This window comes from Anopheles stephensi, chromosome 3 (assembly GCF_013141755.1).
Source record: "Anopheles stephensi strain Indian chromosome 3, UCI_ANSTEP_V1.0, whole genome shotgun sequence".
Lineage (NCBI taxonomy): Eukaryota > Metazoa > Arthropoda > Insecta > Diptera > Culicidae > Anopheles > Anopheles stephensi.
In genome coordinates, this window is record NC_050203.1 from 50,040,569 (window position 1) to 50,060,075 (window position 19,507).

A 19,507-nucleotide genomic window follows, 5' to 3' on the forward strand; every position below is an offset into this window, starting at 1 on the left:
TGATGTGTGTACTCCAGTTTAGCCTTGAGTTGAACCAAACACCAAGGTATCGAAAATTGTCGGTAGTTGATATCTTTTCACCGTACAAAAAGACATCAATTTTCGGGTCAAATAGTCTTTTCTCCCTGTTTTTTGTCGTGTCGCTAAAAGGAGAAAAGACTACCATCTCAGTTTTCGTTGCAGAGAACTTGATACCAAGGTTTTCAGACCACTCGGAAAGGTTGTCCAAAGTGGTTTGTAAAGCCAGTTGTATTTCGGCGGCGTCCCTGCTTGCAAAAGATATGACGCCGTCATCAGCCAATTGTCTAATGCTGCAGTTTGGTGCTAGACAAGAATCTATTTCGCTAACATAAAAGTTGTATAACAGGGGGCTCAAGCAGGACCCTTGGGCTAGTCCATGGAAGCTGGTCCGCTTTAGTTGCACATGACCATTGTTGAAATACATAGCTTTTTCCGACAAAAGGTTGAACAGAAAGTTGTTCAACTTTGGACCCAGCCCCACATTTTCTAATTTTTGACTCAGCTTGTATGGTGATACTGAGTCAAATGCCCCCTGTATATCCAGGAAAATAGATCCCATGTTCTCCTTGCGTGCACGAGCAAGCTCTATTTCTGTTACCAGAAGGGCTAAGCAGTCATTAGTACCCCTGGCTTTACGAAAACCAAACTGGGTATTTGAGAGAAGGTTGTTTGATTCCAACCATTCTTCTAACCGGAAAAGAATCATCCTTTCAAGGAGTTTCCTCAGACACGACAGTAACGATATTGGCCGATACGAGTCGTGTCTTGATGGCGGTTTGCCAGGCTTCAAGATAGTGACAACTTTCACTTCTCTCCACTCTTGCGGAACGCTGTTGACCTCCAACATATTGTTAAAGATGCTTAACAGACGTTTCCTCCCTATGTCAGGCAGATTTTGAAGCAATTTGCTACCAATCTGATCCAGACCTGGGGAGGAATTCTTGCTTGATAGGAGAGCAAGTGATAGCTCTACCATTGTGAACGGTGAATCCATCCTGGGGTCACTACCAGGCGCATGTTGTGTAAAGCTTTGCGCAGGAACGAAATCGGGGCAAAGCTTGTGGGCAAATTCATACAGCCACTCGCCAGAAAAGCTTTCGCTCTCATTGATGTTGTTGCTGTTTCGCATCCTTCTAGCCATTCTCCAAAGCGAATTAAGTGAAGTGGCGGGGTCTAGATTATTGACGTATCTACGCCAATAACCCTTTTTCTTCGCCTTCAACAGGTTTTTGCACGTTCTCTCCAGTCCTTTATATTTTTCATATAAAGACCTCGAGCCCGTGTCCCGGAAGGCTTTAAATGCCTCACGCTTCTTGGTAAAAGCCGCTTGGCAATCCTTGTCCCACCAAGGAGTGGGAGGTTTTTTAAATGTCCTTGCTTGGTGGGAGCGCCTTGTTTGGGCCTCAAGGGCGCACTTGTTTATAATTGAAACAAGTTTTTCGTACTCCTTGACAGGAGACAAATCTTCCAAGTCAAGTGAAAGCGAAGCGGCTATTAATTCGCCGTATCTCGTCCAGTCGATGTTCCTCGTTAAGTCACATTTAACGGGGATTCCTTCTACTGGACATCCTCCCTTGATGTAGGAAATTTCTATCGGCAAGTGGTCACTGCCGATAGGGTCCTGGATCACCTTCCAACTAAAATCCAGGGCCATTGCTGATGGACTTAGAGACAGGTCCAGTGCACTCGCCCTACTTAGAGGTGTCTGCATCCTAGTTGCCTCTCCTGAGTTGAGAATGGAAAAACCAAATCTGTCGCAGAAATCTCGGATGATAGGAGTGCGAATGTCATCCTTATCGCACCCCCAGTCGATTCCATGGGAGTTAAAGTCTCCCAGGATCAAAAGCGGTCCAGGCAAGACCACTGCTAAATTTCCAAGATCCTCTTTGAACTTTTCAATTTTTTCTTTTTCATTGTTGGCTATCGGGGGGATATAAATGGATGCAATTGTCACGTGAAGAACGCCCAGTTTTGCCTTAACTGCGACAGTTTCTATCATTTCTTGTCTAGGGGTGGGTATTCTGGTGAAAGTGTGACTCTTTCGAACACCAATCAGTACCCCTCCACCCCTAGTAACGCGATCTTCACGGATTATATTATATCCCGGGAAGGTTAATTTAATTTCATCCGATAGCCAAGTTTCACAGAGGGCAAACACATCGCAGTTGTGTTCGCCCACTAATGCTTTAAAGGAGTTTAGCTTGCCAAGTAAACTCCTACAGTTCCACTGTATGATAGTAGCCGTAGGAGCCATTAATCATCCAAACGGACCATCATACTTAAGCATGGCCATTGAGCCAGCCACTGTTTGATCATCCCCTTCAGGAAAGGAAGGGCCCAAGTTGCGATCATATGCAGATGCTGCGGGAGGTTAAGGGTCAAGAGGAGGGATTCTAGGATCTCGGAAAGGGACGGTGTAGGGATCCTCGGGAAGCCCTTGGGCTCAGTTGGAAAAGCTAGGTTTTCCAAAGGAACTTCGGCCCGAGGTGATCGCTTCTTCTTGGGCTGCTTCCTGGCAATTTGGGGGGCGGGAGTTTTGGGATCAGCGTCACGTTTTGGGACGGGAGGAGAAACTTTAGCGAGGCGCTGTGGTGCCAATGGTTTATTTTTCGTCTTTAAGACCTTCCGTTGTACCTTTTTATAAGGTACTCTCAGTGCTTTTACCGATCTCGGTGGCACCTGTTCCAGTGCAGTCGGATTGGTCTCGCCATTTGCAGCCGTGTTATCCAGCACTGCAAAGGGGTTCGATGCGTTTGCTCCCTTTAGAGCATCGCTGTATGAGCCGCGTGCCCGCTCGGCTACCGTTTTGGTCTGCTCCCTTTGCAGTTTCCGGTACACAGGGCACAATGCAACCTCATGCCACTCCTCCCGACAATGCGAACATTTTTGGGATGGGGCTTTGCACTCCTCGGTAGCGTGAGCCCCTCTGCATTTTCCGCAGCAAATCTTGCGAGTGCAGAACGGATCGGCATGTCCAATCCGGCTGCACTTCGAACAGGTGGCCACCCTTGGCACGTATGGCCGGTTGATGGGTATCCGGAGGCCTTCTAGGATGAGGGCCTGCGGAAGTACCGTTCCCTCAAACGTGATCCGGAGAGAGGAGGTCGGAATATATTTTTTTTCGTCCTTTGTTGATGGGTCTAGCTTGAAAAGCTTTTTCACCTCAAGAACTTTTACCTTTGGGGTATCTGGTGCTAGAAAAGCTCCCACCCCAAAGTTCAAAATTTCCTCCTCCGGGTAATCAAAATCCTCAATCACGCCGGTCACTTCAACCAGACTACCAGGAATGTAAACCCGGTAGTGCTCAGTATAATCTGGATCAGCCGCAATGACATTGGCTTGAGCCCGGTCCTTTGCGGTGACCCTGATCTTATTAGGTCGCATCCGAAACACATCGGCAACGCCCGGGTACTTTTTAAACAACGATGCCGCGATCGTCCTCACGTCGAGCTGTTTAGTGCGTGGCATAAAATACACTAGCGGCTTACCCTCCCACGACACCGGGTAAGCACGCGCTCGATGCTCAGATGGCTGATCATCATTTTTCGCCAGCGGGGCACAAAAACTATTTGCCAGCGGGGCACTACACAATGCCTTCGAGGTAGAAGGTCTCTCTTCTAGTGCCACTTTTTTATTGGCAGGAGCGGCCTTAGGGCGACCAGGCTTACGCTTCACATTCGGCTCTATCTCCCTCTCCGAATCCGATAAGTCGGTCCCCATGGCAGGACCGGAGACAACGGGGGAAGTAGGGGAAGACAAACTTACCGATATACACGATAAGCAAACACGCGCGCACGAGCACACACACTCACACACACACAAGACAGTTCACGATCGATGCGACGATGCAGCGTCGATACGCTTGCTTATCGCAACGATCGGCAGATACACACACTCACAACACTAAGAACACACGTTGATCGGGGCTAGGCGCCACACGATCGTTAAACACAAACTCCGAGCGAAAGCCGGAGAAAGGCGGAGACACCGATTAGTGCGATACGGGTAATCACGTTGATTACGCAATCGCACACGAGGACAATGACCACTATCTGCCGTACGCAAATGATCTGTTTGACGCTCCACAGCGAAACACGTCTAATCGCCACGGAAGCTGGAGGCAGAATGATGGCGCAATTTTATTGGGTGGCAAAAAACCAGCAGGACAGCGGTGGCACCAGCAACGATAATGGAAAAGTCTCCATTTAATTAATGTACCCTGAATTTATTGCTCTTCATGTGGGGCTTGTACAGATGTCACGTACTCTCAAGTGCTGAGTGGAGTTTATTTCGCTCGGTCATGTTTGATTCAATTTTCAAAAAAGATGCTCTCTACTGGTACAGTTGAACTCAATTTAATTGTTTGTTTTTTGTGTACTCTACGCAATTATGTTATTTGTACTTGGTCAGTGCTGTTTGTAGTTTATTCCGGTTATGTTTTATAAACTTCTTTCATAATCAAGAAAATTCTTTTTGTGAAAATCACAAATCAGTTACTTACAAATATTATTTTAATAACTTTAAGACCTCTTTGGCCAATAAAATGATCCAACATAACTGAATTGATTCGTAACAGTAGAAGGAACTTAAACCTATCTGCTTTTTTTCTACAATTTTCTTTCACTTTAACTTAATCTAGAAAATTAAATATTACTACTTCTTAGCGGGAATGTAAAAAAATCGAAACATAAAGACATTTCCACCTAACTATTCCTATAAAACAGGATATGTATGTACTAGATTTACCCAATCATTCAGATCGTAAATTATCACCATAAACGCAAAATACTTTCCTGAAGCAAATGAAGCTATCGGCACTTCGATGCAAGAAACCTGTTTTGATTTCTGCAATTCCCCGTCCGTCTGTACGATGCTTAATCGTTAAAAGACAGCAAAAACCACTCTACCTCGTGGCTGTTGTTGGCGTTGTAGATCGCCGGATCGGATCCCTCTACCTGCAGCATGTGTCTAGCAGATGAAGATATTGCTCTATGGGATGCAAGCCTATTGGTCTATGGGACACTCCTCATTCAGTGTGCAACGGCGAACGGAAGGCACGTACTCATTAAGACATTTGCTGAAGCATACGGAGCAACCGTTCAACGCCTATCGGTTCCTTCAGCCGTGTGCACATACGCACAAAGCACTATCTATTCACAGGAGAACTGAGTAGATTGGCCGTATAGGCTATTCGGACGCACATCGGTTCGACGTCGGTTCGAAAATTGCATTCCGATGCAAGGCAATTTGCATGTCAATCATCGTTTCCGATGTATTTGCATACGGTGAGGCTGATAGTTTATTCAATTTGCTGCAGTCCATTAGACATGAAGCCAAATCTTAATAGGTTCTCTTGCTAAAATGAGTCAAAATGAAGTGATGTGACTTGCGAGATCTTAAAGTCGTACGGATTAAACTTTAGTTTGAAGATATAAATTACTCTCTTTGTCTCGTAACGCTTGCTGTACAATATAATTTTAAGTGCAGCGGGGACTACAGGAAGTTCTGAGTTTGAAGTCGGCACGCAATATGTATTGTCGCCGACAATCTATGGGTGTCTTTTTAAAGTATTATCATGCCATCTTCTCGGCCTGAAGAATTTTAATAAACCATGAACGGCGACAACAAGAATACGCGCATCAGTAAACGCCGCCTGATTGTTAAAAATATGCAACACTTCGTTGCATCTTCCATCCACCAGGAAGACTTCCATGTGCGGTTTCACGGTTGAAGCGAGCATGCTAATTTACATTCTTCACCTATGCTTCGCTGGCTGGATGCTGCTGTTACAACCCCTTTGGCTGGATCACTTGGTGAGCATGAGATGTTTTAGAATATTCAAGAAATCATAAATTTATCTTCTACAAAGGAATTCGAATAAAGTTTCACTTTTGTAAGTAAATTATTATACCTATTTATAAATTGCATCTTCATTTTCTTGATGCCGCGTAAACCGCTCGGTTCTTCATTCATTTCACGTTCATTTCCGATTTCTCACGTCTCGCTAGTGAGCTACTCCTCACATGCTTTTCACGCCGAGCTCACTATCGAAAATTCACTTTCTCATGATTCTTTCTTCCATTTTGACTCTCCCATTCGAATCTCTTTCTCACGTTCGCTCTCCACATCCCATCAGCACTCATTCTGGACCATGAATCCAGAGAGGAATCCGCAGCATAAACTGTTTCTTTCTCTCTCCCACTCAGTCTGATCGAAAACATTGAACGGAAAGGACGCGTTTCGTCGTCGCGGCCATTCAACGAGTTTCGTGTTCCTGTGGTGTGGGTTTGTGCTGCTGTTGTTGAGGACGGGTAACGTATCACGGGGAAGAGGGGGCCGTTTGTTGTTTTCGTTCGTGTGCCATGCGTTCTTTGCCCCAATACCCAGTGTTCCGTGCTGAGCTGTGTCGTTCATGTTCCCTCCATTGCCTCGTAGCTGTCAAGGGTTGTTGTGATACCGACAGGCAAAAGTGGAATCCGACAACTGGCGGCAACTGGATCGCAGTCTCTGGTGAAAATGTTGCTCGATAGTGCACAGTGTGCCTGGAAATGTAAAATTCATTCTTGCATAAGTTGGTGTGAATAGTTGAAGTGATTCTTCAAGGTCGCTTGTCGACAATCTCAAATGAAGAGTTGTGGAAAAATCGTCCCAACGATACACAGGGTACGACAAGCATGTGAAAACAGGGTGTAAAAGTGAAGAAAAAATTACCACACCACGATGCAAATGATTTGATGCAATCGTGACCGTGAAAATAATGATAGTGTACCGCCGGGTGAGTGAGAAAGTGTGAGAAAAGGCCTCCGGAAAGATGCAACCGGTACTTCTGCATCAACCTTCATCAACAACGCCATGCTTCGTCAGTGAGTGAATAACAACACGGTGCAAAGAGTTATATAGTTCCAGAATGAAAGATCTTCCTCGCTCGTATACACCGTGTGAAGGTTCAATTTTAAATCGTAGAATGAAAAGTGTGCTTCAAAATATGTTCGTCCATAGTGCCCCAACTTCAACGCTTCTGATTTTGAAGCACGAGAAAGAGTTCAGTGCCCAATGGATTACCGCTGCCGCCTGATAAATCGCATTTGGATTACCGGCAAGTGATTTATCACCCTCGGATATCTAAACCGATGATAACGTAGTCGAATCGACCAACGCGATCGTCGCCAGAGAGTAAAAGGGTAGGTGTTTCAGTCCGACAACATATCTCATGTTCATCGTTGCTATCATGCGTGCCAAAGCTGTTCCCAGAAAAATGCCTTGCTCCATATTTACCTACGTCAGAACTCGTGCGTCCAAGTGTATCTGTTCTTCTGGTCGATTGATAGCATTCACTATGCGTGGCCCACAAATTGGATTTAGATTAGGTGGAATTTACCGACCCATAATTCCTAAAACACTACGCGCACATCCCAGTGGGACGAGCAAGGAAATTGTATTGCTTTCCTGCTTTGCTAAATGTCAATTCAATCAAGATTTTATTACATTAATTTCATCAACCTTGACCGCGATGCCAACCTTCACGATAGCGGGATAGCCATTCTACTCCTGGGCGAAAGATCACGTTTATTTGTGCCACCAATCTCACATTTATTCCTAAGCTCACAAAATCAATCGAGTACGCAGCATCTTGTGGTTACATCGGTACGGTAAAACAACAAGCACTGCCATCAGACATTTCCAAGGAACGGTCGGGCAGCCATGCAGACACTTTATCTGGCTGTTACGAGGGTAATATTTGACTGTACGAACCAACACAGCCACGAAGAGAAAGACCCTTTTATGTCTGCCATATGATGCGGCTTTTCCATACGCTGGAATGCTTGGGATGGTGTCTCTGGGTTAGATAAGACGAGTAGGAAAGGATCAATAATATAAATGGTTATGTTCGGCCTAATTCGGCAAAAGGACGCTTCTGTTTTCCTTTCCGATTTAGCAGAAGCATGTAATGGGAAATTCCCCCTTTCAATTGTCTGCTTTGCTTCCCTTAAGATCAATAACCCGTAAGCTCGTGCTTGTGTGTTTACTTATATCGCACGATTTATCTCTGAAGTTATGAATAGGAAGAAACAAAACCTGGATGTTTACAAATAGTGGGGAAAATGATCCATTTATGCTGGCGTTTGGTGTTTATGCCGATTTTGTGCTAATTGTGAAAACTTTGCTTTCCTCACAAAATGAGAAGGCTCATTTCAAATCAAACCTTTTTTTTCACCTCGCCTATAGCCGCACAGTACAGTGTTATTGATGGAACACAGATTTCTTGACCGATCGTTTCTCGGGAGGACATGCGATCGATTTCCATCACGCCTTGTCATAGCAAACGTCAGATTGCGGTAGGCCACAATAATTCTTTTGATGTACCGTCCTGACCACCGTGTTGAAATCTTTGATCACCTCACTTCAACGCAAACAAAAAAGCGTTCGTAAGTCTCTATGCTTGATCTGTTCTAAGGCAGTACTCAGTATTCAACACACCGTTCCGTGGAACTGGGTTGGTTAATTTGTGCTGTCCTCATATTAACTTCACTGTTACTGGTTACCAACATTTCAGCTGAAACACACACCCAAACAAAAACTCACACACTTTCACCACCAAACCATATCGGAATGTTTTCATTTCTCTAACCTTACAACATGCTCTTGTTCTTGTTCGCGTTCCTGCTCGAACGAGCGTGCTCTTTTAACTTTTCCTTAGTGCTACTTACACGACCCAAATCATCAGATTAATGTTTCAATTGCGTGATTCAATATTTGCATGTTCAATCTTTCCCCCGTGTCTCACGTTTCCTCCAAGCTCCAAGCACGGCAGGATGCTGCGTGACCAAGTACGGGAAAAGCAACGTTCCAATCGCTACGCTACGCCGTATACACACTCACCGGGCGAACGAATGGAATATAAAATCGCGCATTTGCGTCTTTGATCTTGTCCGTGCTGCTCTCGTTTTCTGCCGGTGGAATGTGCTGAAACAAGGTGGTGTCTGCATTTTAGGCAAGTGTCAAGTAGCCAATCGAATTAGGTTAAGTTACGGTGACCCGTGACTTTTTGCTAGCGCAAGAAGTTGGCCGAATGTATGTTCGGAAGAGAGTGGACGGCGAATCTCTTAACTTCATGTTGTAGTTATTCGATTATTCGCGGCATGCCGAAGTAGAAGCTTGTTCACGCACAAAATAAATACAGCTAAGTTTTCACACAATCCGATTGATTAAAAAAATTAGTTAATTCCTCTAATGTATTCTACAACGAATTGCAGACAAATCTGTTCCCCCATATAAAGAGCTAACTTACCCATCTGCATTGGCATGACCTAGCCAATAGCAAGCCATGAAGGACTGGTACGCCATTTTTACTGTAGTAAATTGTAAATATTTGAAATTAAAATTCAGAATATCGACCTTGTTGTCCACATTCAACGTAAGTGAGCTATATGTTTGTGGTGTACAGTGAGGGATAGGGAATCAATATTTAGGCCTTCAAGAAAATCTCCTCCGATGACCGGGCATAAACATCTAATAAAATCAAATGTTCCAATATTATACCAACGACTACCGTTAAAGTGTGTAGTGTGATGTAAATATTTCCCTCTATTCACTTACCAGCACACGATGTATATAATAATGGCCAGCGATAAGAAACCGCGAATGCAGAGCAAAACAATCTTACTCATGCATTCTAGATGTACAACACTTCCTCTGTTGGAGGCTAAAGGATTATCGTACCGAATGCAAATAATGAGTAAATGTTGTGAGTGTGTGTTTTTTTTTTTTTGCTATTCATTTGATGCGCAAACGACTTCGATCGACCACAATGATTGACGTTTCAAGATCGCTAATGAAGCTGTTCAGTCGTGAATGAATTTTAAACACGCTCGTGCAATCGGCTAAGAATGTTGCGCTTGATAAGATTGTGTTGTTATAACAAAGAGCCATAAAAGCCACGCTTTGCTTTACTCTTTAATGCATTCGAAACTGGTGTACAAGAGCATATCTGAAGTCAAGATAAAGTCGGCTGTACAGGATTTTTGGGATAAATCTTACATATGGACTTTGATTCTTGTTTAATTAAATAACATGTGTCAGAAAAGACGAGTGTTCGGAACTAGGAAGAGAGTACCTTGGATCATGATGATATTATGAATCCATAATAGCGATATTATGACTGTTGATCAATGCATCCAAAATACAGTAAAAACAATCAGCCAGTATCGGACATGTATCCCCTGAAGACGATTTGATGACACCGTATTGTTCAGCGAAGGCATCAAGTTGACTTGAGATGACTTCTTGGAGTTGCTTAAGACTGTAGTCAAACCTTAGGTAGCAGAGGTAGGCCGGATCTGTGGCGAAATTTGCCCATTGGAGTCGCGAAGCAGAATGGAGTCCCTCTGACAACTATTTAATCAAGGTCTTTGTGCCTACAAAAGCCCTTGCGAATTCGAGTCCTCGCGCCATTACGCTGAATGTATGGCAGCAAGATTTTATTCCTTGCCATACCTCTGCGAAAAGTCAACAATGGTTGCCTGAAAATTTCCATGACTTCACAAATCCAAATGTGTGGTCCAAATTACCTAGCACTCCTCAGAACTCAAACCCAAGAATTATTTTGTGTGAGGCACAGTTGATAAAAACATCGATCGCACTTCCCGCAGTACAAAAGCCCAAGTTGCATGGATAAAATTAAAATAGTTGTTGAACTGACGTTAACATCAGTTTAATTGAAGTTCCGAAAATGGAAGAGGCGAATGAGGTGTCAAAGACACAAAGCCTTTATAAATAAACGAAAAAAAAGAAGTTCCGAAAGATGATTGAAGCTACTGTCTTCTTCTTTGTACGAGTGTCCCTAGGTACAAAGTAATAGATATAAATTATATCACCTTTTCCTTATGAAATGGACAGATTTATCCCAAACATCCTGATCAATGGCTTGATGCACATATTACTACTACATAGCCAAATGGTTGGTCCATTCTATGGTTGAAATGCCAGACTAGACCATTTTGTTCTTCTTTACGTCACGTAATATAAGACAAAAGATTGTTCCTAAATTGTCCTTTAAGTTAATTTACCTCTGCTTACTGAAATATTAAACATCTCAGGAGAGTATTCTAGTGCAACACTACAAGTGAGCAAAACATCACATACACTGTATGTAGGTGTACAATAGAAAACAATGCTCCAATTTTTACCCTCTAATGCTGATGAGCGCTATTTGTGTTACATTTTACCATCACAAACATTCCTCTCCTTCACAGCATATTTTCCGTCCAGCACGAGCACCATCTGCCGCCGCACTGTGTGTATTGTAGCCGGGGCCAGTGAAGCATGTTAACCGCGTTCGCGAACGCATCGAAGCAAAGTCACTGGTTCCGGTGCGATACCGGGTCAACCGCTCCGCACACACACACACACGCACGAGCGGTGCACAATCAGCCCGTTTGTCCAACGGTTCATCGGTTTAATTTGGGTGCCTCCATGTATACCTCCTGTGGTCAAGACGGCGGGACAGGATGACGTGAGCATATTTGAACGAAATTCACAGAAAAGCGCTCTCCAGAGTGTATGTCAGCTGCTGCAGTTTTGAGTTGGTCGGTTTTTTTTGGTCGTTGGTCCCTACGCAACGCGCTTAGTAAACTGCATTATTCCCATTTGTGTGTCGTTTTGTTGCGGGACATGCGGGATAAAGTTGTCACTGCTGCTCAACAGTGACGAAAGAAGGATTTGAACAAGCGAGGAGCTCTCCCCGCTTTTTCCATTCCATTAACTGGATAAGGGACACAGGGCGTCCTAAACATGTTTTGCATATTTGCCCACCGCTTTGCCTCAACAGTCTCGTCCACCAGCGGAGTACACACACAATCGGGAGCAATTTGAGCAAAAAGGGCCCCCGTTTCGATGGAGAGATACACACTTTTTCCGGCTCGTTCTATCCACCATAAGCACTGCTAGCGTTCGTTTACTCTCGCTAGCCGGTTACTGATTCTGTTATTGCTGCGCCTGGATTTGTTATGTTTCGCTGAACCACCAGCGAAGCGTAACGACGGCAGAACTTTCGCAAGGTTGCCTCCGAACGACCGATTGGTTGTGGAGTGAGTTCATTGGACAGGTGTGGTTTTTTCTATCGATTTGGTGGTTTATTATGCTCACCCCGGCGCACTTGCCAGCGATGGATTCTCTTCATTTCCATACCAATCATGATGTGTTCATCGTAAGTTTGTTCCCCGTTTTCCAGTTCCGCGTACGCACCTGTGCAAACTGATTCCGATCATCGTCTGCCACATCGCGTGAGACTGATGAGTAGAACGCGGCTAGAACTCGGATTCGCATGTGCGAAGGCGAACCCCGTAGCCACGTACATACACTTTCACTCAGAGGGGTTCACCGAAAAATGAAAAAAACTCCTACCCACGGGAACTTGCTTTCAAACCCCAAGCTAAATGGATCGAACAATAACTTTAGCACATTCTTGATGCACAACGCTAACCACTAATTGGTAAAGTTTGTATACACTGAATATACTGGAGCACAAGGAAATGGATGGGAACAGTTTTGAGGGTTTAAAGTTGTGCATTGCGCTTCATTCGGCACAATGTAACCGCTACCCTTCATACACTACTCCATTAGTCGTTTGGTTTGAGTCTCGTATCAAACTTTAATCGAAATCGATAGAAACACGAAAACAAGCGCCCTAACCGCATCAGCAACTTTTATTTCGCCTAATCTACTCACATCCGTCCCGTTTTTTGTGTGTGAGCGGAAGATCATCGTGAGGCACCTTTTCATCGGTACAATAAACTGTGGATTTTAATTTATTTCCACAGCCCACATATTCAGCGCTAAAGCTAGCGATCAGAGCAATAAAATCGTGCTTCTTCAAATATTTGCAAACTTATGACTACCGTACATTGAAAGACGGGGAATTATAGATCTCTTTTCCTCAGAAGGAATTGAAATGGAGGAAAAAGGCAGAAATGAGGGATTATAGACATCGGTCGAGGTCTGGTTACGGATTAACGGATTGATTCGATACATGGGAAATGGGGAAAATCGCACAGTTCAGACTCGTATAACATATAAACTGTTGTGGTTGATTCTCAAGATCAACTTTGAAGAGGTGTTTTTTTTAAGTTAAGTAGGCAAAAAACTATTCCTGATCCCTATGTTGTGTTGCAATCATCACAAATACCTTACATTGGAAGAGAGTATTAAGCAACCTACGAAAGCTTCACAGAACCTACCAGCACGTTCTAATGAACAACAAGATATCTCGAAGCAGACCAGTCTTTGGAGCATAAGTACACATTGTGCCAGAGGGTACAGTCAACGAGAAACCTTCTTCACTCAAAATACCTGTCGCGGCAGATGAAGCTAGGAAGATACTCACGCCTCTGAGACATGAAATCTGTCCAAAACGGACGAAACCTTCTAAGCGGCGTTCCAAAGGACGATGCTCAGAAAGATGTTTGACGCCGTATTCCACCGGTGGGCTGGTCATGTCATGAGAATGGCACCGGACGACCCACTTCGTAAAGTCCTATTAAACCATCGCTGTGGATAGAGGAGGCCGGAGATGGTCGGTCGGATGGATGGATGGTCCGGATAAATATTTTCGAAAAAACGGCGCAAAGCCGTGAGCAGTATCGAGGATTGTTGGTGCAGGTCAAGTCCGCAAACCGGTTGCATCGCCCATAAATAAGTAAGTAAGTTAGTACATCCAGCGTGGTGGGTATATCAAAACGATTTGCAGACCAACATCAATTCCGAATTACCTAGCTATGCAGAACTCACCTTTTATATTTTTTATTTTAAATCATTGTTATATCCTATTTCTAGAGCCAATTAATAAATTTAATTTACAAAAAAATCCATCATCCTAAACAGTAGTGGCGCTGCTCGTTAGACACGATCTAATCCCAACCAAATCCATGCCGCTGTTTCCAAAACGAATTTTATAAAGCTCATTACGAGTATTAAATTACTAGCCTAAAGCCTCTTGAGTTGCTTCTAATGTAAATAAACAATTTAATCAAACGTTAACAAAACACAAGTGCGTTCAGTTAATGAATCAACCAATCAAAACTGAGATTTTTTTCCGCTTTGACCTAGACAATTGCAGTCCAGAGTGATAATGGTTTAACCGAGTTAAAATCAGTTTGCAAAATATTGAACACAAGTCGAATTCAATTATAACCATTTTTTGCTATTGTCTACGGACCTTCACAGTTGACCTAAGCCAAACACTAACCAGCCTTTAATGTACAGCGAACGATTTTAATAAAACAGTACACTTTTTCATCAACTATGTAGCAGTTGTCATCATTGCTTCATGGTTGGTGACAAGCGACAAGTTTTTTTCTTCTCCCCGTGTGTCCACCTTTTCGCTGACAAAGAAATCTGAATAACAAGCGCATGGGAATTAGGTTGAGAAAGAAAGAAAGAAAAAAACAGTTCCGTACGTGTGTGTGTCCGTTGGAAGATTGTGTAGTCTGGGGGCTGCATGTTACCAGCACGCACTAAGCCGGCAATCGGCATTCGCATTCAATAAAGAGTTTCAACCTATACCATAGGCTGCACAAGCAATAAATCTTCTTATCATGCAATAAATTAACCGCTTACCGCGACGTCCTTCCCTGTCCCAATGGTCAGCCAGACCAAAACGCACGACTCCACAGCTAGAGCGATTGATTAGAATAATAATGATGTACACAAACCGATAATCACAGTCCACCACCACCCTGAAGAAAGGTTACGTCCAGCCGTGCTTTTTTTTTTCACATCGCAAACATGCTTGTACGTATCAACTGTAACATAGTTGTGGTTGATGATTGAATAGAGAATATGATCCTCTAACAACTTCATTCATTGCCAATGTTAATGTTGGCTTAGCTGAAGAAGCGCTCGGTACTGCCGCACACCCAAGTCAACGCGAGCCGGACGATCCTCGTGACCGATTGTTTTCATCGCACTGATATGAAAAGCCAGTGTTTATGGGACCATTAACGGGCTGATGGCCGATGGCCAGGGTTAAAACGACCAAAAGTCATCAGCTGCCCGAGACCACCGGAGTATCAGCGAACGACGGGCGCAACACGTTTGGTCACGATTACGTTAGAAAGCTTAGGCTTAATTACTGTTGAGTTAGTTATGGTTTGCGCTGCGTTTAGCTGCAAACAGAAGCAACAACTAGCTCACATTACACAAAATCCTATTCCTGCACTCGATGCGCTCCGCCATTGATCAGATTATTGTGTTTAACGAGAATCATTATCTCCTCCAGATAGAAACGCTTGCAAATAGTACAGACAAAGCCGTTCAAAACACCGCCCTTACCTGGATACGGGCAGCGCACGTAATAAGAATGCAAATTAATTTGCTCAATCATAAAATGACCCCTTTTGCTGCCCGCCAGCGAGCGATACGTAATAGGTGCGGCATATGCATTGCGCCGATCCTCAGCAGATAATACCGGCCGGCGGACGCAACGACCAAACCTGGGCTGGTGCGGGACGACCACATACAGCATTAATCATTAACCGCTGCGGCCTATGCCTCTAAGCCGGATCGGATCGGTGTCGACAAGCTTCGCGACCGGATTGCCAATAGGTAGTCTAGGGCGAGTGATCGAACGATCAACCAGACGTCAACGCCATGCGTCCAGTGTGACGGTGACGGGATCAGAGAATGATCGATGAGCGCTGCTCGGTTCGACAATTGCGAGACACAAGACAGTGATTAGTCGATAAAGATCTCATTTACAGATCTGAAGCAGTTGTGCCTACCGCTGGTTATAGCTTTCCGTTTTCTTTAACGCAAAAGTAATGAAGTCTCGAAATAGGAGCTTCAGTTTGATGATTTTGTTAATCACAAAACCATTTATCAGAGTGCCTTTCTTGTGACAAGACCTAGAGGTTGCAAAAGAAGATTAACCAATTTTACACATCGATATAACCACAAAGCATAAGAGGAGCAAGAGTGTGCTTGGTGCAACTTCCTCTTTTAGGCAGAGTTCTCTTCTTATTTCATCATTTCATCGGTTCATATCGAAGCAAAGCGCAACTCTCCACGTTGTGGAAAGAATCCATCTAATTGAGGCAGACAACGTCTGGTAACTTTCAGATCAAGTTACATATCATAAGCATCGATAGAGTCTAAACTCAGTGAAGCACGTGTGTTTGATGCTTTTGTAGCTGTTATTTGTTTGCAACTATTTTCTCCTTTAATTTTCTACTCAATTTACAACACTTCCAAAAAGGGTATGGCTACCAAATGTTCCCCCTTACAAACGAGCAAGCTCACCGTTCGACTGCGGCTATATATCAGAAGCATTCTAAATAACGCCCATGCTAGTCCTTAGGGTCATCTGAATATTTATTAGTGCTCGTTGCATTTGGCCGATTTACCTGACCACCGCACAAACAGTAAATGGAAAAAAGTCTCACATTACAACACTTTCCATGGCTGCCCGTACAACGGACCGTGTGCATGTGTGTAATTTTCTAGTTTTTAGACTGTTTTCGATGCACAAGAGGTAGAACGTTGTAGCGCTAACCCACGGTCTGCGGTGTCGAAACCACATTTCAATACCATCCGAGAAGGGTTGCAATAAAACCGTTGAATTATGCGACGCTGGTAATGTGGAGGTGGAAACCACGCTGTATAGAAAACGGAAGAAGAAACACTTCCGGTACTCCCGACGACGCCAGCATTTGCTGTGATGATCAATTTTAGGAAAGGGTTAGAAGTCATAAACTCTCACCTTTGTTCCGGCAGTACGTTTGTTTCCAATTGCTCACAACAGCTGACGGACGTTTTATTTCTATTTCAACTCAATTTTTACGTCCAAAGCAACTTTTGACAGCCTGACGTCGTGAACAGTACATGTATGCTTTAACATTAAAAGTGTATTTATCAAAGAGAAATAAAAAGCGTAAAAAAAGTTGAGAAAACCCCAACTTTTAAATTATATCCGTCCATTGCTTCGTTGTCCACCGCATGAAAGGAATTAGTGTTCCTTCAGGAGGGAAGCATAACATACTTGTGGTAGACCTTCTTTTATTGCGCTAGCCCTTCAGACAAAACATGAACCATTCCATTCTCAAGTTACGCTAAGTATTCATTTTCGAATTGCGCAGCACAGGAATGTCGGCAGGATGTTTTCTTTCCTACCTGTGGATGTTGAACTGAAGAAAAAACAAACAGACATACAAGTTTTTGCTTAAGCTATAGGCCGCTCAGGATTATTCAAGTCGCAGGATGGGAACTGAGCGTTTGTACTACACTTAGGAGGTGCATATTTCGGATAAGCTTACGTTTAGTATGAACCTCTTCAACCGATATCCTTATGTGTTGAAATAGAAACAGTATTGAGTGTATATCCGATTGTAGGGACTCGTTATTACTGAGATAGACAATCTGTCCTCAAATTGCATCTTATTGGGCTATTTGAAGTATTTTATGTTAATCTCACATCCTTTCAACGCTCCTCTAATACGTTGCACTATTTGGGAATTTTGCAAACCATTGTCAGCGTGTGCTTCATGAAATAATGAGGATGCTTCCTAAAATTCTACTCCCAATCGCTATCAACGAGAATGTAATCCCATTTCTTGACCGGGTGCGGGCGGATGGAACACAGTCTCGCTTTCCAGCTGAAACCACAGACAGCGCCGAATGTAACAGCTGCAATCCAGCGCGTCGGAAAAGCCGAACACGGAACACCAACCTGTTTTAAAAATTCCAAATCTCTAAGCATAATTGCCTTTGTATCATCATTTCGAGCACACATTTTTGTTGCAGGTGACCGACCATATAAGAGCTTTAAACGGCTAATGTCACATAGCGGCAGCAACTGCTGCTCAGTAAATCCTGATTTATGGTACTTTTATTGCCCCCAGGTATGGCTAGATGAGTTTTACCTTTCATCCGTATGCTGCGGGAGTTTTTTTGGGCCAACCTGCCGACAGCATCGTGCCTAGCCGTCCGGTGGACTGCCCTCCGAAGAACATCAGCGTCGGTGAACAACCATAAACGATTATTTAAGTTCTGCCGGCGTTTATGAGCGCTAGCCGGGAAAGGTGAACCTGCTTTCCCGGCCTGTGTTGGAAGCTAGAACTTGTAATCAGCTTCAAGTTTTGTAGTCAAATGAAGAGGGCAGCATCCTGGGTTCGGCTAAGACGCCGTAAATCTTTCGGTAGCGGTGGCTTGAGAGTTTTTAAAATAGAACAACATTGAAAACTGTACGAAGATCGAATCATTGAACAAACGAATAGGTTTAAACATGAATTGAGAAAGAAAAAACAACTTGAAACCTACTTTTTAACAAAAATCTTTCGTTTCATTTTTCTAAAGAAATTCACTGCATTTTAACAATAAATGAAAATATATTGTTGATGCAATGTCGACTACGAAAACGAAGTCTGTAATAGATACTTTAACAGTTTATTATTTACTATTTGTTTTTTCAACATAATAAAAAACTTTTTCAATATTTTGTTTGCATTAAAACCCCCAAAGGTTTTAAATTACACTATGGGCTTCCTGCTTGAATTACCCCTTGGGCTATGATATCCGATGACGGACTTGTGGTTTCACAATCGCTCGATCGACAAAAAATACAGTTTACAAACATTTCCTAGATTTGTGATAATATAAATTGAATACGTTTTACGATAGGACGATCCCACAAATTTATTTGCAAGTAAATCAAACATTAAATATGTTAAAACGATGGAAGTGAATGCTTTCCACTGTAGTTCAAACAGAGTTCCGACAAAGAACGCCGCCATTCGGAGAAGTTTACATAGGATACAAAGCTCACCCTTCAGACGTGTATTTGCTCAATACTTTGTATAAGAAACGGCATACCATGTGTCTGTAGTTTGTTTAATAAACTTTCGTTGGTTTCTCATTCGTTGGTTGAACTTTTTTTTCTACAATATCCTTCATCCTCGGTACAGAACCTCCAAAACAGTCCAAACCACAGCTTGGGATTAAGAGTGTAGATTTCAGATAATGAAGGACCGTTTTTTTAAACGGATGCTGAAACGATACTGGGTATCCTTGTGACCCACCGTCGATGTCCTAACCTCAGCTCACTACATCGTTTTACGGGCTTAATGCACACAAAAATCTCTACAGATATCTCAAATTAATAAAAAACGAATCGATCAACCCTTGTCACAGAAAGCGAAGAGGCTTGTCACAGGGACCCTTCCGTGCCCGGTACACTCCAACGGACGCGTTGACTGTGGTGCGTACGGTGTAATGGTAAAAGTCACGCGCACCGAACTAGGTGTCTCACACTCACGGCAGGATAATGGTATTTATGTGTGGTTTCCGTTGAAGGGGGGAACCCACTCGAAAGACTGTCATTCCCAAACACTCACGGTGATAGTATTTATTTCACTTGAAGATATGTCACACCCCTTGACGCGCTCACATTGTCACTCCTGGCGATGAATCACACGGGCACAGAAATCGCAAACATGCC

General features: G+C 43.5%; 1 protein-coding gene across 3 annotated transcripts in view; it reads left to right on the forward strand.

Moving 5' to 3' along the window:
* The first annotated feature begins 6,208 nt into the window (after positions 1-6,208).
* Positions 6,209-19,507, forward strand: part of LOC118514517 (netrin receptor UNC5C-like) — a 58,569-nt gene continuing 45,270 nt past the window's right edge. For all 3 annotated transcript variants that reach the window (XM_036061481.1, XM_036061482.1, XM_036061483.1), the window contains exon 1: positions 6,209-6,332. The gene's annotated coding sequence lies outside the window, so the exon portion shown is untranslated. The remainder of the gene's footprint in view (positions 6,333-19,507) is intronic.